At 56.1% G+C, this 23262-nt stretch overlaps 1 protein-coding gene across 6 annotated transcripts in view; it reads left to right on the forward strand.

The window, feature by feature from the left end:
* AHDC1 (AT-hook DNA binding motif containing 1) overlaps positions 1 to 23262 on the forward strand; it is a 65004-nt gene that overhangs the window by 21767 nt on the left and 19975 nt on the right. For 5 of the 6 annotated variants that reach the window (XM_025001969.2, XM_025001962.2, XM_025001979.2 and 2 more), the window contains exon 3: positions 21819 to 21996. The gene's annotated coding sequence lies outside the window, so the exon portion shown is untranslated. 6 annotated transcript variants of the gene reach the window in all.

Below are 23262 nucleotides of genomic sequence, written 5' to 3' on the forward strand. Positions count from 1 at the left end.
ACAAAACATGGAAAGGGCTTGGGGACTGCCAGGGTTACGGGGTGGTTGTAGTTTGAAGTAAACTTATAAATAGAGGCTATTGTGTAGAATTATTGTATGGCTATATTATAACATTATTTGCAGAACAGGTTGTAGCAGAAAAAAGTGCCTTGCAGTTTATGAGGCATTTATCCTTCATTAGAATCACTCGAGGTGTAGGTATTGCAGTTCCCATTTTATAGATGAGAACGTTGAGGCTCAAAGAAAAGAATCTGACCTTGGAATCATGACTCTGAGGACAGGCTGCAGTGCCTGACTCCTAATGACTCCCTGTGACAAGAAGAGTGTTGTTCCTAAAAGTCTAGAGGAGAGGTTAATTGGGGTGGCAGGGGGACAGGGGGTGGATATAGACAGGGGCCAAGGTGGGTTAGCATCTCGGGGTGGGGCGGAGCTGGGGAGGAGGAGCAGGGGCCTCCTTCCAGGGCCAGAGCTGTGGTCAGCATACCTCGGCATGGCCTGATCAGAGTGAGTTCGAAGTGGCCGGACCCAGGGGCAACCCTGAGGGCAGAGCGGGGGCAGCAGCAGGCTGGCCCTGAGACACTGCATGATTGAACAGAGGGGCAGAAGCTGTCCAGAACTGAGTGAGTGTGGGGGTGGTATGGAGAGTATGGGGGAGGGGGGAGGGCTGACCAGACCAGAGAGAACAGTGAGGAGGTTGCAGGGCCGGAGCTAGCCATCCAGCTCTTGAATAGCAGGATGGAGACCTCGGCCTTGATGTCGTCCTCAGCGGTGGGGAGCTCTTAAAAGTTTCTGGAGCAGGGACACGGGTGTCATGAGAATGAGATTTGGGGAAGAAGAATCTAGCACTAGGTGGAGCAGATTCAGGGGAGGTGTTTGGAAGTGAGGACCCCTCTGGGGGACTGCCATAGCTGACTGGGCAAGAAGTGATGAGGAAGTCAGACCAGAAAGACCGCTTGGACTAATGGACAGAGTGGGGCCTGGGAGACCCTGCTTCTAGGTGCTAGCCTTGGGTCTGCCTCACATTTACTTTTTTTTCTTGGACTTGCCGTGTGCTGCTTGAGGAATCTTAGTTTCCCTACCAGGGATCAAACCCAGACCCTCAGCAGTGAAAACACCGAGTCCACCAGAGTACTCCTTGCCTCTCATTTTCTGAGGGACCCAGGGCTAGTCCTTTTCCCTCTGTACCTGTTTCCTTATTTGGATTGAACTAAAGCCGCCCACCACCCCCCTCCTTTTTTTTAACCCTGTGGGCTAAGAATCCATTTTGAGAAGATGATGGACCTCTTCAGAAAAAATACTAAAGCAAATTTTGGTTAAAATTTGCTTGAGGTTTACAAACTTGTCAAAGACCATTCATGGAAACAAGCTAGATCATCAATAATAGAAAAAATAGCAACTAGCATTACATGCTTTTTTCGGGGGGGCGGGGCATGCCACGGCATGTGAGATCTTAGTTCCCTGACCAGGAATTGAACCCAGGCTCCCTGCAGTGGAAGCATGAAATCCTAACCACTGGACTGCCAGGGAAGTCCCTAGCATTACATGCTTATTATGGGCCAGGTGCTGGGCAAAGTGCTATTATATACATCATAATCCTGTTAAGTCTGCTCAACAACCCAATGAGGCAGGTACCATTGTTTTATTGTTAACCGATAAGGAAGCTGAGGAGGCCTAGAGAGGTGCAGTGACTTGCCCAAAGTCAGAGCTGGAATTGAAGCTTGGCTGTGTCAGCTCTAGAGCTTGAGATCTTAGCTCCTTAGGTTAAGGGCTAGGATTTTTGGATGGAGTAAGGAGAAATGGCAAGAGGAGAGTAGATGCGGGGGGATTTTCAAAGAAAGCCGTGGAGAAGCAGCGCAAGAGTAAAACCATGGAGTCCTGAGATGATGGGCACAGGTGGCTGTAGGGAAAGATTCCATTTGGAGGTGCCTTGTCTAGCTTCCAGGGTGTTGGTAGCTGTCCCACACAACCCCCAGCTAAGTGACCTGCTCTGGAGCCTGTTGGGAAGGGGAGGGGTTGTTCTGTTTTCTTGGCTTGATTATGTCCTGCCCCCTTGGCAGGAAGAGCTTACCCCTGACTCTTGACTCAGCCTCCAGTGCTGTCTCTGGAATCTACCCTCCCTCCCCCTTCCCAAGGCCATTGACAAGGGCCAATGAGCCTTGATCTCTCTAGGAAAGTTCGGAAGAGGGAACACCCTTTCCAACCCAGAAAAGAGTACTGAGGCCCCTCTCCTGAGATCAGAGTGGAATCTGGAACCCAATCAGCATGGGTGCGTGTTAGGTTCTGGTTTAGAACCGGATCAGCAGTACCATCTAGGGGGAGGTTTTCTGGATTAGACCAGGCCATCATCTCAGGCTGGAATCTAGATTTATGGTGGGTGGGACTTGCTGGTCATCTAGAATAGGGATTGGAAACTTTCTGTAAATAGTTCGATAGTAAAAGTTTTGGGCTTTATAGACCACTGGGTCTCTGTCATGACTACTCAGTTCTGCCACGGTACTTTGAAAACATTCATAGTGCGTAAAAGGAATGAGCATGGCTCTGAACCAATCAAATTTGAATCCTAAAAACAAACAGCAAGCTAGATTTGGCCCTTGGGCCATAGTTGCCAACCCCTGGTCTAGAACCTTATTCTTCCTGTAGATGGCTAGATCTCAAACATGACTAGACAGTAATCTAAGCAACAAGACTGGGTGATCTAGAGCCACTCTCTTGCTGGATCTAGATATTGAGAACTGGTGATCAAGAAATGTACTAGACCGTGCTTTCAAACAGACTAAGGCATAATCTCTGGCTGAGCCAGATTCACAGAAAGCTGGGAAGGGCTGGTGTGGGGTGGTAAGATTTAGACCCACACATAAGGCTGTGGTCTGAACATGGGGAAGTGGATGAGCTAAAGCCACACAGATATTGATCTACAGCAAGCAAAGTCTTGGTCCAAAGCCAGAACACCATATGATCTAGGACAGGACCTGTCCAATAGAAATGTAATAGGGGACACATATGAATCTGCATTTTCTAGTAGCCACATTAAATAAGGTAAAAAGAAAGAAGTGAATTAATGTTAATCATATATCTTATATAACCCAATATATCAAAAATGTAATCATTTCAACATAAAACCATTGTAAAAAATCATTGTCTATTTTATATTCTTTTTTTCATATTTAGACTTCAAAAGCTAGTGTATATTTTATACTTACAGCACATCCCAGTTCCAACTAGCCACACTCCCAGTGCCCAGTAGTTAATTTATACCACATTGGGTGCATATTCTTCCAACGTCGGGCAGTTTGGAAGCAGGCTTTTCTTTGGGACCAGGGTCCAGAGGAGTGATGAGCCAGAATGACCTGGAGTAAATAGAGCTGGTCACACCGGAAGTTATATTCTTAGCAGACCTGAACTGGGTATAGACTGGCTTATCCTGGGAGAGCATCTAGGCTCCGGATTGGGAGGAGGAGGTGGTGGTGCTGGTGGTGTCCCTCCCTTGGAGTCCTGACCAACTGGCCTCCAGCTCTCCCTCCTTCCTCCCAGCGTCACCTCTGAGTCCCGTCTGGTCTGGCAGGTGGGGGTGGGGCAGGGTAGCAGCTGGACCCTTGAGGGAGCAGGAGCTCCACCCCTCCAAGCCAGCTGCTGCCAGCCTTCCTGGACTGACTCTGTGGAAACAGGGGGCCCAGAGACAGAAATAAACTGCCAGGTTTCCGGGGCGGAGTAGGGGGCCTGCCAACCTTTGTGCTTCCTTGCTAAGGGGTAGTGGAGGGGGACAGGAAGCAACTCCAGGCCCTCTCCCAGGCTGTTACCCCTGCATGTCGTCTCTCCTCACCCTCACGTGTCTTCATTCTCATGGGAAGGCTGGGCTAAGTCTAGAATTTGGTGGATTAGTAAATCCTGGGGGCCTGGGAGTCTGGGCCTGACCCTTGGGAGCAGAGTGTGATCCCTCAGGGCCCTGGACACAGTTCTGTGCCCATTTCTAGATCCCATCTTAGGGCCCCACTCGCTACCCCAGGGCAGGAACTGAACAGCTTCAGAGTGTTGAACAGCTTCAGAGTGCTGCACAGGGCATTAGACTAGGAGTTGGAAATCTGTGTTAGATGCTCAGCTCTGCCACTAACTGGGCAAAGGCAACTTGGGACAGATCGCTTTGAGCCTCAGTTTACCCTTCGATGAAAAGGGGACAGTGTTTGTCCTGCTTGTCTCAGGGCATTCTAGTTCAGTGGTTACTCAGACTCTGGAGCCAGAGCTTATCTGATTCTGGCCCCTGCCACTGTGTGACTTTTGGCGAGTCACTTAACTTAGAGCCTCAGTTTCCTCATCAGCAAAAAAGGAACATTACCTCCTTTATGGGAACTTTTTAATTAAATGCGTTTACTGCATGCAAATTATACAGGGCAAGTGCCCAGTATTGGTTCTTGTCCCTGGGTAGTCCATGAGCTCAAGTAGGTTGTAGTGAAAATGCGTTATTCAAATATAAGGGATTCTTCCTCTGTTAAGAGTTCTTTCGGACTCCCTCATTTTATGAACGAGAAAACTGAGGCTCCCAAAAGAGAAGGCGTTTTGGCCAAGGAGAGGCATACGGCGAGCAAAACCTTTATTTCCGTAACCCCTCTTGTAAAGCCAGGTAAGGCTCATCCCCAAGTTACAGGTAAGGAAATCGAGGCCGGTGATTGGCCATTGGTGCATAGCCGCGCCATCCAGTAAGGCCTGAGTCCGTCGCTGGGGAGGGAGTGCCCTGGCCGCCCGTGTTCACCGGAGGAGGGGCGTGCAGGTAGCGGGCGCCGTGGAGCCGCAGCCGGAGCCAGGCGCTCTATTAATAATCCCGCCGCTCTGCCTCGGCCGAGAAGCGCAGGTCCGCACCGCCGCCGGGCGCCTCCCGGGCCTGGGCCGGGGCCCGAGCCCCAAGCCGGATCGCGGCGGCCCTCCCTTTCCACCAGCCTCCCCCCGCCACGTGACCCCCTCTCCACTGCGCGGGCAGCCGAGGGCCCGGGCTGGCGGGCCGGGGGCCAGGAAAAAGCCAAAAAACACCGAGGCCGGGCCGCTCCCCTTCCCGCTGAAAATAGCCCCCGGCCGGGGCTGCCACGCATTCCGCTGGGCCCGGGGCGCGGGAAGGGGCGGCCGGCCGGGCCCCCCGCCCGGCCCGACGTGGCTGCCCGGCCGGGTTGGAGGCGGCGTGGGGCGGGGGTGGCGGGGGGAGTCGAGGGCGGGCCGCGCGGCCGGCCGGCATGTGGCTCTCCTTCGGGGAGCCTTGGCAGCCCGGGCTGCGCGCTGCGCCGGGATGATGGAGAGCTTCTGGAATTTCCTGCAGCTGGAGAGCGCGGCCGGCCGGGGGAGCGGGCTGAGCGCGCGGCTCGGGAAGGGGCGCCTTGCAGCTCGACCCTAGGGGGCGCCCCCGCGGCGAGGGTAATAGCGGGTGGGGTGGGGAGGGTAAGAGATCTCCCGCCCCGCCTCCGCACGGCGCACCAGGCGAGACGAGCTGCACACACCGCCTCCGTGTCCCGCCGTGCTTTTTCGGGGGGTCTGGCTGGGGTCCAGTCCCGCCCCCTCCCGGCCGGGGCGGCCTAGAGGGACCAGGTGCAGGCGGCGCCCCTCCCCCAGCCGCCTGGTTTCCCTCTCGGCCCGTCACCTCCTCCAGGAGTCAGTAGCTCAGGCCTCATCTGGGAGGGATGGGGGGGCGGGGGGTGGCAAGGCTTGAGGGCCGCTCAGGCCTGCCAGGTAGCCGGAGAGGCGGCGGCGGGAAAAGCCGCGGACCGTTCGGCCCGAGAACCGCTGGGGCTGCAGACCAGAGCCTCCTGCTCAAGCTCATGGCCCCCCGAGGGCTTCTAGGAGGGAGGTGAGGCAGCCAGCTCACAAGAACCCCCACCCCCATTCCTCGCAATTGCGGACCCGGTGGGGGTCGGATGGGCCAGAAAAATCCTGGATAGTTTTCTCGACGGCTGCGGCAGCTTTCTTTGGGGGGCCGGCTCTGCACCTTGCAGGTCTGGGAATCCAGAAAAGGGCTCCCGGGAGGGCTTCCTTTTACAAGGAGCCCTGAGATCCAGGGGAGTAGGTAAGTGACCCCTTAGGGCTCACTCTTGGCACGCTGGCTTGCGGGAGGGAAAGAGGTCTACCTTACCCTTTGTGGGGGAGGGGAAGGGATGCTTTCCCACCACTTCGCTAGTTCCAGTACCGTTTGGTGCTCTGCAAACCGTGGAACCGTTTGGCAACTCAGCAGGCACCTCCCCGTCCTGGGTTGGACCCCACCCCCGCCCCCCCGCACTTGCCAGTGGTCCCTGTTCCACTTCATGTCCTGCCCCAACCCAGCAAACCCTCACTGCGTGAAAGAAGCCGAGGGGATCGAAGGTACAGTTGTGATATCTTCTCTGTCGCTCCCTGGCTGAGTGACCTTGAGCAAGCCCCCTCACTCCTTAGTCCCTTTGCTCATTTGAAATGGATGGTAGAAGGTAGGCCACAACAAAGATAAACAAAACAAAAACGAATTAGAAGGTAGTCCGCGGCCTTGTGGTGGGGCTTAAAGTTGCACAATATTTAAAGCAATTCCCATAGTGTCTGCATACAGTCAGGACAGGAAATAAAGGGCACCTGTGTATGAGACAGCCAGCCCCACTCAGAGCCTTCAAAAGTGTTTGAATCTCTTCTCCAAAAGCCCTGAGAAATTTGGCCTTGCAAGGTAAGTAGTGCCTCTCAATTGGGCTGGGAAAGATGGAAGGAGCTTGGTTCTGTTGAGTGTTCATTTATTTACTGAACACACACTTACCGTTATTCTCAGCTCCAGTCTGGGGGAGAGACTTACACATTTGCTCTGGAGACTGAGAATCAGGGTGGTCACCACATTGTTAAAGCTGGAAGGGCCCTTAGAAATCCTTCCTGCTAGGCTTTCTTTTTTTTTAACCTGGGAATTCCCTGGTAGCTCAATTGGTAAAGAATCTGCCTGCAATGCAGGAGACTTGGGTTCAATCCCTGGGTGGAGAAGATCCCCTGGAGAAGGAAATGGCAACCCACTCCAGGATTCTTGCCTGGAAAATCCCATGGAAAGAGGAGTCTGGTGGGCTATAGTCCATGGTATTGCAAGAATCGGACACGGCTTAGCGACAAAACCACCAGAGGCTAGCTCTTAGTACAGATGGAGAAACTGAGGTCCAGGGAAGGGGTGGGGTCTTCTCACTCCTTCTACTGTTGGGATGGGGGTGGGGGCAGGGGCTGGCAGAGAGCTCTGGGCCTGAGAAGTTGGGGCAGCCCCTGGCCCAGCTCCCTGGAGTATGGTCCAGGCTGGCTGGGAAGCTGATGGAATTCTGCTTTCCTCTCCCTCTCATCTTCTTGCTGACCTTTCACTCCACCTCAGCTAGAGTGGGTGGGGGTGGAACCCAGATACCCAGATTCAAATTCAAATGCTTGTTGGCTCCCCCTCAGCCCAGGATGTTGGGCCTGGGCCTGTGTCAACTCCCACCCTTCCCTCTCCTCCTACCCCTCCTCCCCCCAGTTCTCCCTGTTTCCTGTTGGATGGGCCTTCCCTGTGTACTGGAAGGAACTCAAGGCTCCATTTGTTGTCTGTGTGAACTTGAGCAAACTACACCACCTCTGTGAACCTCATTTTGCTTTTCTGCAAAGTGGAGTTGAAATAAAAATTACCTTGCAGAAAATCTCTTTCGCAGCATCCCAAAGGCTCCGTGGCAGAGATCTATTTAAATAACAAAAAGCAGGGACTTCCCTGGTGGTCCAGTGCTCTGGATGGTGCCCTTCCACTGCAGGGGGCGAAAGTTCGATCCTGGTCTGGGAACTAAGCTCTCATGTGCCACTGCCAAAAAGTAGTAATAATAATAAAAAAGGCAGGGATTCCCTAGACGTTCTAGGCGAGGTATAGGGAACAGAGCAGCCTCCTTTCACCTTTGATTTGGGGAGGGAGCTCTCTGGAGCCCTGGAATAGAAAGTGGGTTGGAGGTGAATGTGTACCAGATCATTTTGGCAAAGTACAAATTTGAGCAAATCCATGTGGACCCCAGATTCTGAGGCTGCCGGGGTCCCATGTATCTGAACACACCGCAGGGCAGTTCTCATAAGCTCTCCAGGACTACAGACCCTCCCTCTCCCAGCTAATCCAGTTCCATCTCACTCTGGGCTAAGTGTCCTCTACCCCCAACCCCCATTATCACAGAGGACTCTCAGAGACTAGAAAAGAAGGGCTGTGTGGCTTTGGGCAGGCTGCTTCCCCTCTCTGGGCCTCGGTTTCCTCCTGCATAGAGGAGGAGGCTGGATTAGTGACTCCCTAAGGCACCTTCCAGCTCTGACAGGCTCGGAGCCTGTGTTGACTGATGTATCCTAGGAGATAGGAGCACACAGAACCGAGTCAGCTGGGAGATTCTTGTTGAGGTATATTCCACCCGGCCCCCCCACCCCAGAAAGCTGGAGTGCCTCCCTCCCTAAGACACACCCTCCAAGGATACTGGCTGAGATTGTGGTGGGTGGAGGGGGGCATATCACCCAAGTGGTGCTACTGATTCCCTGTCAATAGAGAGGCCTGTGCCTAAGAACAAGAGCTGGTGTCAGGCGGGGCTGTGAGACTCCTTGCTTCTAGGGGAAGGGAATGTGTGTGTCAGTGACCAGTCAGCCTCCAGGGAATGGGGGGCGCGGTGCATGAGGCAGTTAGCTTGTGGGACGGTCCAGAAGAGTGGTCACAGGGCCAGTTTACTGGTGTATGCAAGACAAGGAGGCTGACAATGGGAGGGAGGAAAAAAAAAACCAGATGAACCACAGAGTCAGGCTTTAGGTTAGGGCAGGCTGTTGGGGAGGCACCAGCCTCACGGGGAAGTGTTGGAATATTCAACAGTCTGACACAGTTTTGCCTGTGCCCAGGATTGTCAGCTTGTTTATAGGTCCTGTGCTGAACCGCACTGTTCGGAATTGTTGTTGTCACATTCTCATGTGGGGGTATCTGTGTAAGGGTGTTGTCAAGGTTTAGTCATCAGCAAGAGTCTGGCTGTTTTCGGAGAGTATCTGTACAGGATGGCATTATAAGGCAGTTAGGCAGCTTTTGTCCATTTGGGGTGCTATCAGATTGTACGAGGGGCGTTGGTTCTGGCTGCTAGGAAGCCTTGAGCCATCTTGGGGACATTGCCAGGCTGCTAGGGAGGGTGTTCTTAGGCTGTGGGAGCATCCTGGCCATGCTTTAGGTGCCTCTTCCTCCTCCATCTCTTACACACTGGGAGAGCGGTCTGTCTTCATCAGTCCCTCCGCAGGTAGGCTAGCAGGCAGTCACAACCCGCTCACACTCGCAGTAATTTTACCACGGTGCCTAAATCAGGACCAGGCGTGAATTGACCTTTTAACCCCTTCCCCGCCAGGGGATTAGACTCTGTTTCCTGTTCAATCTCCTCCAGAGCCAGTTCCATCCCTCCTGGGGGGGACCCCCAAGGAGTGGATAAGCAGCCCCCACCATCTCTTTTCTCCCCCTCCTCTGTAGAGCCTTGGCAGGGGTGGGGGGGGCACGGGGTGGATGCTGAGGTCCAGGCTGGTGCAGGGCCTGGCAGGAGCTGAGGGCCCAGGCGGGAGTGATAAATATTGAAGAGGAGGGATTTCAGTGTGGGCTGGAGCAGCTGCAGTGGTTCGAGTGTCACACTATCTCTCCCCAGGTTTACTGACCCATTTCCATTCACGCGGCTGCTGGTTTCCTAGCAACGGCAACAGTCCCCCCAGAACAGGCGGAGTGTGTGTCTGCCATTAGCGACTGCCGCAACTGTGTCAAGGTTACCCCGCTCCCTGCAAACCCACCCCGGCGGGTTTGTTTTCTGCCAGTGCCTGGCACACACCGTGCCAGCCAGGGAGGGGGAGGGAGGGGGCCGGGGGCCAGCCCAGGGGCTTGGGTGGGGGTGGGGGGCCAAGGAGGAGCTGTAGTTCCCGGTCCAGTGAGAGCCAACTTGGACTCAGGCCGAAGCAGGCCCCCCCCCACCCTTGGCTGGTGGAATTCCTGAGCCCGAGGGGAGCAGGGGGCGGGGTTGTCCCTCAGCCCTGACCCCCGAGATTCCAGAGCCTAGGGGGAGGGGTGTGGGCCGAGGGGCCTCCGGGAAGCCTGCCCGATCTGACCCCACCTGGCTTGTTCTGCTCCTGCCCTGGCTTCCTCCCACTTCTGCGCAGCTCCGTGCTCTTCTCTGCTCTCAGCTCTTTGTCCCAGCCTCTGTGCCTGGTCTCCCCCCTCAGACTCCCCAGGGCGAGGTTGTATTTCTCCCATCAGACTAGGAGCTCCTGAGGTTGGGGTTCATGATACCTCCTTTCCTTCTCTTCCCTCAGCTCCAGTTCATGACTGTTTTTCTAAATGTCATGGGAGATGAGACTAAACACTTGGGGTAGCAAAGGATAAGTTTCCTTAACAGGGACTAGCAGGGCAAATACCCCCATTCTACCTCCTGGGTGAAGTAGGTTCTGCCTGCACCGCCCAGGCTGGCAGCACTTGTAGGGGAGGGGCCACTGGAAATAGAGGAGGACCCTTCTTTTTCACCCTGAAAGCCTGGCTGCAAAGGGTTAAAGCAGTTCTTCCCCCCCACCTTGGTATGTAAGCTCCCCTCCAGGCTGGGGAGATGGGAGGAAGAGGGGGGGGTCTGTCGCCTTATAGCCACTCATGTGGTCAACTCAGACCTGACCAGTCACATTCCTGCCCAGGAGGATGAGGCTTGAGGTGGAGAGGTAGGGACCTGGAGGGGGCTGGGTGTGTAGGATTTGGGGAGTTGGGGTACCGAGAAGGTGGGGCACGGGGCTGCTGGGAACTTCGAAGGATTGTGCAATGTAAACCTCTGGAAGCCTGTATCAGCCTCCTGTCCCTCTGGAACTGTCTCCCTGTCTTTCCTCCTAGTTTGCACCCCCAGAACATTCCCGTGGTCCCTGTCACTGTGACACAGGTACAGATGCAGTCCCAACTCTAAACAAAGAAAAGTGTGTTGCGGAAGCAGTTTCCCACATGCAGGATGGCGCAGAGATTTGTGGGTAGTCTCCACTGTGACTTTCTGGTGCTTGGAGGAGGTCGGCTGGATTTTTGGCTGGGTCGGAGGCTCTAAGATCTAGGGTACAGAGCAGGCTGTGCTTGACAGTAGAAAGAGACCTGGGCGGGGACACAGACAGCCTGGTTCTCTGCCCAACCTTGTGCCTGACTCCCCGTGGGCTCAGTCTCCCCATGTGAGGGGCTTAGGCCAGTGGTCTCTAACAGCCCTCCTGTCCTGTTGGTCAGTGGTTCTGGGTGAGGGATGAGGAAGTGAGGGGCAGTGGTCTGGAGGGACTGTGGGAAGCTGCCAGCTCCAGGGGGAGTTTGCAATGTGATCCCAGAGCGAAAATAGCCCAGGTCATTTTCAGCTGCTTGGGCGGAGGTATCTGATCCCGCCAGGGCAGGGCAGCTTGGGCAGGGGGCAGGGAGGAGCATTCTGTAAAGCTCTCTGGGAAACCAGACCCCAGGATGGGATGGTGGGGAAAGGTTGGCATGCCCGGCTGGACTTCCTGAGGACCCCCCCACCCCCACCCCATGGGGGCTCTGGAATTTTTAAGATGAAGAATGCAGAGGGTTAACAGGAGGTGAGGGCTGGACTCCAGTCCCCTTTGGGTCCTGGCCTGGATGAGGTGAAAGGTCAGCCCCAAGGAGTCCAGGCACAGCTGGGGAAGGAGTAACCCGATCCTTCTCCCTAGTCCTGCTCAGGGGATCACAGAGCTGCCTCCCCCAGGAAAGGTACTTTGACATCCCCAGGAAGAGTTTGTTTCGACTTGTTCTCAGCAGGCAATGAGGGGTAGGGGAGGGTCCTGGCCCAAGGGGTCAGGGAGAGCTCCAGGCCTGGAGCCCCAGCCAGTATGGCAGTGCTTTGTCATCCTAAGGTCAGGGGAGGTGGAGGTGAGCTTGCTGGAAAGGTTAGAGGTAGCGTGTTGTGGCCCTGCTCCCATTCTGTGTTCCATTTATGACTCTGATGGCCAACACTGAGGATTGAGGAAGCTTAAAGTTAGGAGACTACCCGCCCTCAACACACACACTGATTAGTGAGAGAAACTGCCAGCTACTAGACAGTGACATTACGATGCGTTTGGGGTGGTGAATTACCCTGACTCTGAAATGGCTTTGCTGTGTGTGATGGGGTCGTTACAGAGATAATACACAGAAGAACATGGACTCTGAAGTCAAGCCTGACCTGGGTTCAAATCCTTGTCTCTGTCTCAGACAAACTTTTTAACCTAAGCCTCAGTTTCCCCAACTACAAAATGGGACTGATCGTCTTCATCATAAAGGGCAATCGTGAGGGTTGGGAGAGAGCAAGTACTCAGTAAAAAGTAACCCTTAATGGGCCTCATTGTGTCCCAAGGCTCCAGAGGAGTTGGTGAGCTACAGCTGGTCTCAGGAAGAGGAGAGTTACGAGACTGTGACGGGGTCAGTGTCCCCAGGGCTCTGCGTGAGGCTGTGGGAGTATCCAGGTCACTTGGGGTTGGATGGGGTGAGGTAAATGATGTTTAGTCTGTAGCAAAGGGTGGTTGGGGCAAGGTTCTTCTTAACAGCCGATCTCTGAGGCTGGCGACAGCCCCCTCTGCTGCCTACCCCGGCGGGTTTGTGCAGCCATGTGTGGGTGTAGCCTGTCCCCGGAGTGTGGCTGTAGGTATGTTTGAGAAGGCGCAGGCATCCCAAGAAAGAACAAGTTGCCTTTTGTACAAGCCCAACCCCGGGGCGGGTTGGGCCCTCTCTGGGGGATCCCCTGTTTCTGCGCCCGGCTCTCAGCCCACAGGACAGCGCCCCAGCCGCGCCGGCCACCTAAGGGGGCTGCGAGGCTGCCTGAGCGCCCCCTCCCGGGGGATCCACGCTTCGGGCCTGGAGCTGGGGGTGCGGGGGGCGGGGAGTGGTCTTGGGCAGGGGGCGTGCTTGGAGTCCTGGCCCCGCCCACGTGACGTCACCCAGGTGCTACCAATCTCTGGGAGCCGTGCCCACGGGCGGCCCGCCCCTTCCAGGCTCCGCGCTCTGAGATCTGGAGGCGCCGTGGGTGGAGGAGGCGGCAGGGCCGGCCCACGGGGCGGGGAGACCATTGAAAGGCTTCGCCCTTCCTGCCTTGGGCGGGGCTGAGCACACGACCCTGAGAGCGAACCGAGCTGCTCTCTTTGAAGAACCTCACAAGACCTCCTTTCTTCCTGGAGCACTCAACCTTCTTGCCCACCTGTCCAAATCCTACCAGGTACCACTTTCTGCAGGAAGCCTTCCAGAACCGACCTCTCCCCCACCCCCCACCAATCTTTTTTCTTATTACCTACACCCTTTTAGCGATCCTCAGTCATACCAGTACTGACTGCTACTAACACCAGCAGCTGTCCACTGAACCATTTACTGTGTACCAGGCCTTTACGGGTCTTTCATGGAATATCTTACCTGATAGATCTCTGATTGCTTTCCACCTTGTATTATGAGCCTTTCGCACCCACTGGATTGGAAGTTCCTCTGGGAAGTGGTTCCAGACATGGCATGGCTCAGAATAGGCACTACTGAATGTTTAGGATGGATAATAAATGAAGAGACAGGCTCATGGAGGGAAAATATCCTGGCAGAAGTCCCACAGCAAATAGGTAGAAGAATCAAAGCTAGAAATGAGGTATCCAGGCTCCATTCAGGCCTTTAGTTCTGGTGTGTGACTAAGAGTAGGGAATTGCAAAGAAGGATGGCATAATCCTCCTCTCTCCCCGTAGGAGGGCTTCTCCCCCCACCCCCCCACCAAAGATCAGAGGAACCCGAAATCTGTTTTCCTCTGCAATTCACACACCTTGAACCAGAATCTCTGGCTCTTGAGAGGATGAGGAAGAAACAGTGATGGAGGAGCTGGGAGGGCTTTTGTAGGCCAAAGTGTTACCTCTGGGCTGTAAGGAGTAGTGTGGTTCCAGTAATTGGGGGTACTGGTTCTGGGGACATAAGGCATTTAGTTTGCAGGTGGGAGGTTCCAAGTTGAGCCGCGAGGAGGGTTGGGAGCCAAGGTATGTAGGGATTCAGTGCAAGGGAGGCAGGGTTTGTGCTGGGCAAGCACCACCCCCCACCACCACCAGGCTGGCCTGGTGGAATGCTGGGAGGCCCAGGGGATGGGGCCAGGCAGCCAAGGTGTCTCCGGTGGTACAGAAGCAGTTAAGAGCTGCCTCAGCCCGTTCCTTCAGACAATTAGTGACATCTCGCTTGACAACACCACACTGAGCCGATGCAGACCTCAGCCCCCCTCCCGGCCCCCCCACGGCCGCTTCAGCTGTTTATTCTTGGGCTTTAACAATTGGGATTCTGACTTGGAGGAGCGGGCGCCCCGCGCTGCCCTCTGACCCTCCGTCGCCTTGGCAACTGGAGCCCGGTAGGCCTGGGCTCTGCGTTAGGATTACAGATCCTGAATTCACAATCTTGCTGCTCCCCTGCAAGCAGAAGCAGCAGCGGCAGCATGTGGGATCTTCAGCTAGACTGGAGGGGACAAGAAAGAGGATCCCCAAGGGCCAGCCTGAGGCACAGGTGGGGAACCAGGGATGCCCACAGGCAACCCAGAGCATGGTGTGCCCCCATGGAGTGGAGCAGGGCCCAGAGCTTTTCTCCGTTCCCAACATCTCCCATCCTCTGTCTGGAAACTTTCTTCCTAGTAGAGCCCCCAGGGCAGGGGCCAGCCTTCTTCATCACCCTCCCCCTGTTTTTCCCCCAAGTCAGCCCCCTACCATGCCCAGACCTCCAAGTGCCAGCAGACTGTGCCCCTGCAGTGCCTGCAGCCATGGCAACAGCCCCCCCCCCTTGTGAGCTCTCCTCCTCCCCCCCCACCATCCCCCCCACCCCAGCAACCAACTGCCCCAGCTGAAACCGGAGCCGACGCATCTGTGAGCCTCATGCCCAGACTCACATTCCATTTCTGTCCGCTGTCCCCCCCAGCTCTGGCGACGACATCTCCCCCTCCTCCTCTTCACACCCCCTCCCTCCTTGCCTCTGTCTACTCCTGCTGCCCCCATCCCACCCCACACACACACTTTATCACTTAGTGTCTCCCCCTTCCTGCCTTCCCAGTCTCTGAGTGCCTCTCCCCCTCTCCCTCTGTCTCCAGTGGTCTTTGGGTGTGTCAGTCAGTCCCTCTGTCTCCAGCTTCCTGTGGTGTCTTCAGTCCCCTGTGCCTTGCCCCGTCTGTGGCAGCCCCTTCTCCATCTCCTTCCCCTCTGCAGGTGTCTTGCTCTCTCTCTCTGTCTTTGTCTCTGCCTCGTTCTGCTTGTCTCTCTGTCTCTTTGTCTTTTTCTTCCTCCTCTATCCTTCTCTCCCTGAAGGGAAGACTTCCTGTCTCTTTCTGGCTCTTTTCCTTCCTCGAGCTTTTCTCTGTCTTTTTGTCTCCCCATCTCTGTCTTCTTAACCTCATTCTGCCCTGTTTCTCTTGCCCCCCGACATGCTTCCTGTTTCCGCCTCTCTCTCCCTGAATCCGATTCTCTGCCTTGGTTTCTCCTTTGTCTCTCTTCCGACTCTCTCCTTCTAAATTCATAGATTTCTTTCCAGTCTTCTTTCTCTGTTTCCTAGTCATGAGGGGTCATTCCCCTCATGGCCCCTGGGATGGTGGGGGTCTCTCCGGAGTCACCCCAAAGGAGTCCTCTTTCAAGATAATCCTGGTGTTCATTCGGCACATGTAGTTGAACCTGAGATGAGATGGGGAGGTTCTAAGGGCAAAGAGTCAGCAGGGCGTGGGGCACAACGAACCAAGATTACCAGGCCTCTCTTCCCTTCAGAGGACGGGCTCCATCATCTAGTTTACCTTCACCCAGCCTAGGTAAGGGCAGACGGTAGTTGTTAGGGGCTGAACTGGCCCAAGAAGCCCCCTGGCTCTAGGAACTCCACGAAAAGCATGTTTAGGCCTCCTTCCCTGATTCCTGGGATTTGTTTCTCCCCCTCATACAATGATGGCTGCCTCAGACTGTGCCTCAGTTTCCCCTCTGGTACAGAGGGTATAGTCCCCTTGCTCTATCTCTGACTCCTCTTGAGTGCTTTGAGTTCCTGGAGCAAAATGGGGGTTATAAAGAACAGGGAAAGGGTGGAGTGACTTCCGCCGCCCTTGCTCACCAATACTTCTGTGCTGGAGGGGGACTTCAGCACAGAAGAATTGGTTTGGCTCAGGGCTGGGGTGGAATAAGGGTCCTGTCTCCTTAAGTGTCTGGTGGAGGACAGTGCCCCCTCTCCCCCCCGACCCACGACTGGCAGCCCTTGCTGTCAGGCCCTCCTCCTCACACCCCCTCTTTGGAATGAGCTTGGAGTCATGGGAAACAGACCCTGGGATGGCGGTGCCAGGCCTCCAGGGCCTAGCCCTTGCCTCTGGGTGTGATGAGACCTGGGCAGGCAGACAGTTCTAGGACTCCTGGGTCTGGGCACTACTCACCAAGGGGCCAGGCGGGGGAGTAGGGGTGCCTGGGGGAGGCGGGTTTGCACGCAAGGCATGCCGGGCCCCCTCGGCGGGTGGGTGGGGGGAACAAAGCTGGCATCGAGGCCTCAGCTAAAATTAGCCGCTTCCCTGCGCGGGAGCGAGCATGCCTGCCAGCCGCCCAGATCGCCGCTGCCTCGGCAGGCCATCTGTCGCCACGTTTTGCTCAGTCCCTCAGGGCCCCCCAGCTCCAGCCACCCCAGGGGCTAGAGAACTCTGCTCTGAGGCTGTGCCTGGCCAGGATGCTGGACACTGCTGCTGTCGTGCTGTGTGACCTCAGTCTAGGCCTGTCCCTCTCTGGGCTCCTGTACAACAACAGGGCCCCGGATGCTGACATCCCAAGACCCCCCCCCAGTCCTTGCAAGCACCAGGTGCTGGCGCCACTCACGGGGGCTGGGGTGCAGGCTGCCTCCCTAGCCTTCTGGTCTGAAGTCTGAAGGTGGACCACGTGGGTAAAGGTCAAGCTATATGACAAACTCCTGTCCATTTTCTTGATCTTCATTGGACAGGAGAGCAGCTCTGTAAGCAACAGTACACACACACACACACACACACACTCACTCACTCACTCACTCACTCTCTCTCTCCCTCCAAGCAGTCCTACAGAAACAGCTTCAGGCGGGAAGCCTGGAGGCAGAGGCTGGATTCAGCTGATACTAACTTGCCCTGTGGTTTGGGCAAGCCTCCTGCCCTTTCCTAGTCTTATCTTCCCCTCTTCAATAAGAAGCTCCCATTTCGGGACTTCCCTGGAGAGCCAGTGGCTAAGACTGCACTTCTAACGCAGGGGGCGTGCGTTCGACCCCTGGTCAGGGAAGCCTCTCTGCTCTCCAGTTGAGGCAACTGAGCTCCAGAAAGCAGAGGTTCCTGGTGAGGAAGCAAGCAGTGGGCCAGGGTGTGAGCCGCCATGTCCTTCCTCCTCAGCACCTCCCGGGTTGCTGCCTCTTCCCCCTCCCCAGAGCCAAAGAGACTGAGCCTCTGCTCCAAGGTCACTCCGCTTGCCCTGGGAGGAGCTCAGACTTGAACCCAGGCCTCTTGGCTCCTGTCCTCCTCACTTTCTGGCCAGCAGGCTGGGCCTGTTCCCTGGGTGAGTCATGCCCCTGGACTTTGGCCTCCTTGTCAGGCTCTGTGGCCTGAATTGGAGAGGGGGCCTTGGTAAGAAAGAGGGGCTCCTCTGGCCGCAGTGGGTGTCTGAAGCGATCATCCCACCCTGTCCATCCTGGGCCCCCGAGCGTGTGGTGACAGCCACCCCTACCCCACCTGACTCCACAGCCTCCGAGAAGTCCTGTTAGGACCTGCTCCTCAGGCCTTAGGGCCAGGACAACCTCGTTGGCCTCTGCATTCTATTCCCCACAAAGCAACTACGTTCTATTAGAAATGGGGGGGAGCGCTCCTTGGGAAGGTGGCATTTTCAGGTTGTCCATGCCCAGGCGGCCTGCCTTCTTCCCGGTACTCATCCTCCTGGCCCCGGACTACCCAGGAGAGAGGCCATGGCGCCGCCCCTCCTGGTGTCCAGGGACCAAGGTCACGCCCAGAGCCCTGTGCGCCTCCACCTCCTGGGGCCAGCGGTGTTTGTCACTGGGGCAACGTGTGGCTGTGCCCGGCGCTGGCAGTGCTGGGGTGACATTCATGCCCTGTGAGCTGTGACGCCTCTGCAGGCAGAGGACGGCACCACCAGGCTGGCAGTGATGGGGGAGGGGCCGGTGGGCTGTCACCTGTCCCGAGCAGCCCGGGGTGACATGTCCTTTACCCACCCGGCAATCTGGAGGGGGAGGACTCACGGGGAAGGTTGTGTCCCCGGCTTATACTCGATGTGTTGTGGGGAGGGGGCTGTACCTTTGTCACACCTGGAAAGTGAGGTGTGTGTGTGTGTGAGAGAGAGGTTCTCTGCATTTTGCACCCTGTTGGGGTCCTATTTGTGTGTCGGTCCCACCCTCTGGAGGGTGACAACTGTGTTTCTGTCTCAGACTGTCTGGAGTTATCAGGTGTGCCCATCTCAGGCTTTGGAGGAAGTGACAGGTTCTATGCTTAGCCCCTCCTGTTAGGAGGGTAGTCACCCACTCATCCGCCTATCTCTCTGACTGTTGGGTGTGTGTGTGCGATGTCACCATGTGCCCATCTCATGCCACTGTAGGGAGTGACGTGTGACTATCTCGTGCTGGTGGGGGGCTCTCAGGAACTTGGGAGCTTGTCTCTTGACTCTAAGGAGACGACATGTTGCCCAGTGGCATGGGGCTGTCAGTTGGCAGGGCCTCAAAAAGCAGGCCAGAGCCAGGACGCAGACCATGGGCACAGGGACAAGCTGGGATCGGGGCAGGGGTGCAGGGCAGGAGGGTCTGGGCTCCCCAAGACCTAACTTGTGACCCAGGTGCCAGCCCTTGGGACTGTTCCCTGGGAGGAAGGAATTTGCTGTTTTTCAGATGATGTGGGCTGGGGCAGGTGCGACCTAGTAGGCAGGGCACCAGGCAGGGGTGGCATGGAGGGGCTTGTGTCCCCACGAGTCTGGGGGCCCTGTGCCTCGCCTCTCCTGCCCCTGAAACTGTTAAACTAATTAAGGCTGTGGAGCCGCAGGATTAATCGGGGCAGCTCGGCGCGGGCCAGGAGCTCAGGTAGTCGATTAGTGCGCCGCGGAGGATATTGGATTTCTGAACCGCAAGTCAGCACTATTCGGGCCTGTTATCTCTCCCAGGCTCCAGGGTCAGGAGGCGGGAGGCTCCAGGGCTCGCTGGCCGCCCCCGCCCGGCTGCTCCAGGGCGGCCACTCCCCCTGCCCACCCATCGCCTCTGCCCTCCCTGACCCTGCATCAGGTTCCCCCTGAGTCTCCCCTCCATCAGGCTTGCAGCCCCAGCGCCCCCCACCCCGCCCTCTCCCTCTCAGTCCTTCCAGGCCTGACTAGCACCCTGTGCCTCCTCGCTGACACGCTCCTCAGCCCCTGACCAGCCTCTCTCCACCCTGGTCTCCTTAGCAGTTGCCGGCCCTGTCCCCCACTCTAAGCCTCCCCCAGCATCACCCAGTCCTGTCTCTGCTTTGGGGTTTGTGTGTCCTTGTCTCTGCTTCTCCTGTCTCTCTCCCTGTGCGACTCTGTTGAGTCTTTCTCTCCCTGTGTCTTTTCCTCTCCCTCTCTCTCTCTCTGTCTTTTCCTCTCTCTCTCTTGTGTGGTCTCGGCTGGTGTCTGCAACCAGAACAAATCTCCCCCAGCCAACACCCCCTGAACAAGGAGGCCAGAGCAGCTAATGGGAAACATGTGATGCTGCCTTGCGCCTGGAGCACCGTGAAGGGAGCCTTAGTCCCAGCTCAGCCCCTGCTCCCACCCCCCCTCCTTGCCGCATTCCCCCCACCACACTGTCCCCTGCCTTCCAGCCCGTGTGGGCACAGTCACAAGTTCCTCAGTCATTACCATCTAAAGGGGCGGGCGAGCTGGCCATTATCAGTTGGGGAATATCAGGTTGGGGAGGGGCTGGGAGCAGCTTCACTCCTCAGGTCGCCCCAGCCCCCAGGGCCAGGCAGACCTCATGCAGACTCCCCCCCAACCACCAGCACCATATGTAGGAGAACAGGGCCAAGATGAGCTGAGCTCCAGGGGCCTGAATGGGGGGCCGCCAAGCCACCCCCACTGGAGGGCTCTGGGGCCACCCAGATTTCCATCTTTTCCACCCTTCTGGGCCTCTGGGGAACCGCAGAGGTGGGGGCTCCCCGAGGGCTTGGGCCGAGGCTGAGCTGCCGGGCTGCATTTCTGTGCCCACCCAACCATGGGGGGAGGGGGGATGGATCAGAGGAGGGAGGCTCTGGCAGGTTGAAATTCTCCTTCTCTGCCTGTGGATAAATTGTCCCTAATCCAGGCTTGGGGAGTTGTCTGGCTCCTACAGAGAGAGAGAGAGAGAGAGAGAGCAGGAGATAGGGAGGGAGGAGGGAAGCAGGCATACAGACACAGTGACACAGACACACACTATCACAGAGTCTCACATACACGCACGCACGCACGACAAGTTACACAAAGGTATCACATGAGCACTGAAGCACCACTGTGCTGACAGGCACACCATGGCACACACTCACATGTTGCGCTGACACAGACATACAATGACATGGCACAAGGGCCCACTGACATACACAGGTGCACAGTGATGAGGTCTTACAAGACGCACGTGCAGGGTCACAGTCAAGCACACACTGACCCGCGGTGAAACAGACCCACAGGGACACTGTGACCAGTCGCACCACGAGCCTGAAAACCCAGAGAAAGGCAGAGGGAAGGAGGGAGATGGCACTGATCCAGTGACACCAGTGCCCCCAGTCACTGGCCTCGAGACTGGAAACCTGTGAGGACAGTAGAGGGTCCACTCCCCTCCCCACCCCAATGCACACACATCCAGAGATGGGCAGAAGTCAGTTCGGCTCCTGACACGGCCAGATGCAGAGTGTGTACACACGGGCACACATGCCTCAATCACAGCTGGGTACACTGGTCACACATTAGGCACATATACCTGTGTGTCCCCATAGGTGTGCGAACATAGGCTCAGCTGGACACACACAGAGAACTGAACAGACCCAGATACACACATGAAGACACCAACTCTAGTAAATAGCAGCTCTCACACACACACAGAGACAGTCCTATACATGGGCACTCTTAAACACACATATACTTGCATAGACATACAAAAATACACAGAGAAACATACAGAAGGCTAAGTAGACCCAGGAAGCCACACACAGGTGTGTTTGCCCAGACAGCTGAATGCTCACAGACGTGCAGGATCTCTTTAACACGCATGTACACACACACATTCCCAGGCAACCAAAACCTATAAGCAGTCCATGAGGCCTGGTTCCCAGACCCCTCGGGGCTCAAGTACAAACCTCAGGGAGGTAGACAAATGGGCAGGAAGCAGAGGGGGTGAGGAGGGCCCTAGTTATTAAAGAAAATAAGAGAGAGAACCAGTCTTGGATGGAGAAGGGTAAATGCTAGCTGCGTATACACCCCTTGTGAAGATCTGCAGTCACCATCACTTTGAACAGTAACTCTCACACCTGCATTGTAAGTGCTCTTAGCATTTATAGTTTCCCTAGAGCACTTCTCCCCGTTCATAAACTCTCCCTATTTTATACATTAGGAAACTGAGAGCCAGAGAGGTTAACTGACTCGCCTGAGATCCCACAGGTGATGAAAGTTGAGCCAAGGACCATTCTGACACCCAAGACCAGGTTCTTTTTGCCATAGCGTATGTGTTCTTGTTCATGCATACATATCTGCCCATGCAGAGATACTGCCTGGGGATTCAAGACACAGTTCGTAGTCCCCAGTGAAATGAGGTTGGAGCCACTTTCTGTGTACGTCTAGACTCACCTAGGATGGCCTCCTGGTCCCTCTGTCTGGTTCATCCTGTATCCATGCTTATGTCTGGGGTGCTGTTTTTGTTTTCACAGATGGGAGCTTGCCTACCTGTCTACCTATTGGCCTGGACACCAGAGCCTGCCCAGCTAAGTGCGTGCAGAGGGCCCCGGGTTTGGGGCGATTCTCAGGCTGCCGAAGAGACCACCCTGGAATCACTGGCGAAGACAAGCCTTGGCTGCTGAGCTGGGCCTATCTGCACAGCTTGCTCAGGTAACAGTGTACAGAGAAGCTGGGTCTGCCGGCCACCCCAGGAAGTGGGGATCAGGGGTACTTCTTCTCAATCCTATCAGGGATCCCTCCCCTCTCAGCTTAGGCCAAAAAGAGGCCCTTTAGTATCAAAATACTGTAACTACACTTACTCAGACTCCCCGTTATCCAGAAAGGCAAGGTCCATGGATATACAGCCAGTTCCCCCAAGTCCTGCCTCCTAATCGGGGGACCTGCACCTGGATGACCTGAGAGAACTGGGCAGTGAAAGGGGTTGTCCCAGTGATCAGAACCCAGGGCAGAGGTAGAAACCAGAATGCCTGCTGTGTGATTGCTGACCTCCCAGGACCCCTGTCTCCTAGAGTCTGTGGAAGCTGAGAGGACCTGGGGAGTTGAGGTACGCTGGGCTGCCCTCCTGGGATGAGATAGGGCAGGGGCGGGGGCAGGAACCATCTCCCTAGCCTAGGCCCAGATGAGCCCACCCAGGCAGGCTAGAGAGCAGCAGAGGCCAGGTGGAGCGGCCCTGCCCTGCAGAGGCAACTCCCCGAACTGACACATGAAGCCTCAGGCTCCAGGAAGCTCCCTAGAGCCCAGCCTGCATGGGGACCCCACCCAGCTTCCAAAAGAGCATTCCTGGGGCCTGAGGTCTGGGGGGGTGGAGTCTCCCGGGATTGTCAGGGTGGGGATGTCAGAGCTGGGTGTACCCAGTTGTAAATGTACAGGGCATCTAGTGTGCAAGTACTCCAGCTTGTGTGCAAGCAGGCGTGTGTAGGACTCTGTCCTGAGGTGTGCAGGGTGCTGTACATAAAAGTCTAGGTGGACTGGGCTGGGAGACATTCACTGGCTGCATACATGGTACATGGGAGTGAGTGTGTAGGACTCAGGGTGTGTCCTGTGCAGGTGTGGGGAGGCTAGAGTGTTGTGTGTGCCATGCTGGGTGGCATTCCTGGGCAGGGTGCTAGTGTACACTGGAGAGGTGTGCAGACAAGATTCTGAATACACCCGGGTTATACACGAGTACACACTGGGTGGGGTGGATCATGTACACAGAAGTTCTTCTGTGTGTCACCAGGGAAGCGTGTGTTCAGTGGCTGCACACACTGGGGGATGTGTGTGCACGTGGCTCCATTTGTGCTTTGGAGGTGGGCTGGGCAAGGCTTCAGCTGAGCTGGGCTCAGCAGTGCCCAGTCTTGTGGCCAAACTGCTGAAGTCACTTCCTTTCCACCAGCAACTTTCCAGGAGGAGGAGTTTTTCAGACCTGGGTGGGGA

This window comes from Bos taurus, chromosome 2, assembly GCF_002263795.3.
Source record: "Bos taurus isolate L1 Dominette 01449 registration number 42190680 breed Hereford chromosome 2, ARS-UCD2.0, whole genome shotgun sequence".
NCBI lineage: Eukaryota > Metazoa > Chordata > Mammalia > Artiodactyla > Bovidae > Bos > Bos taurus.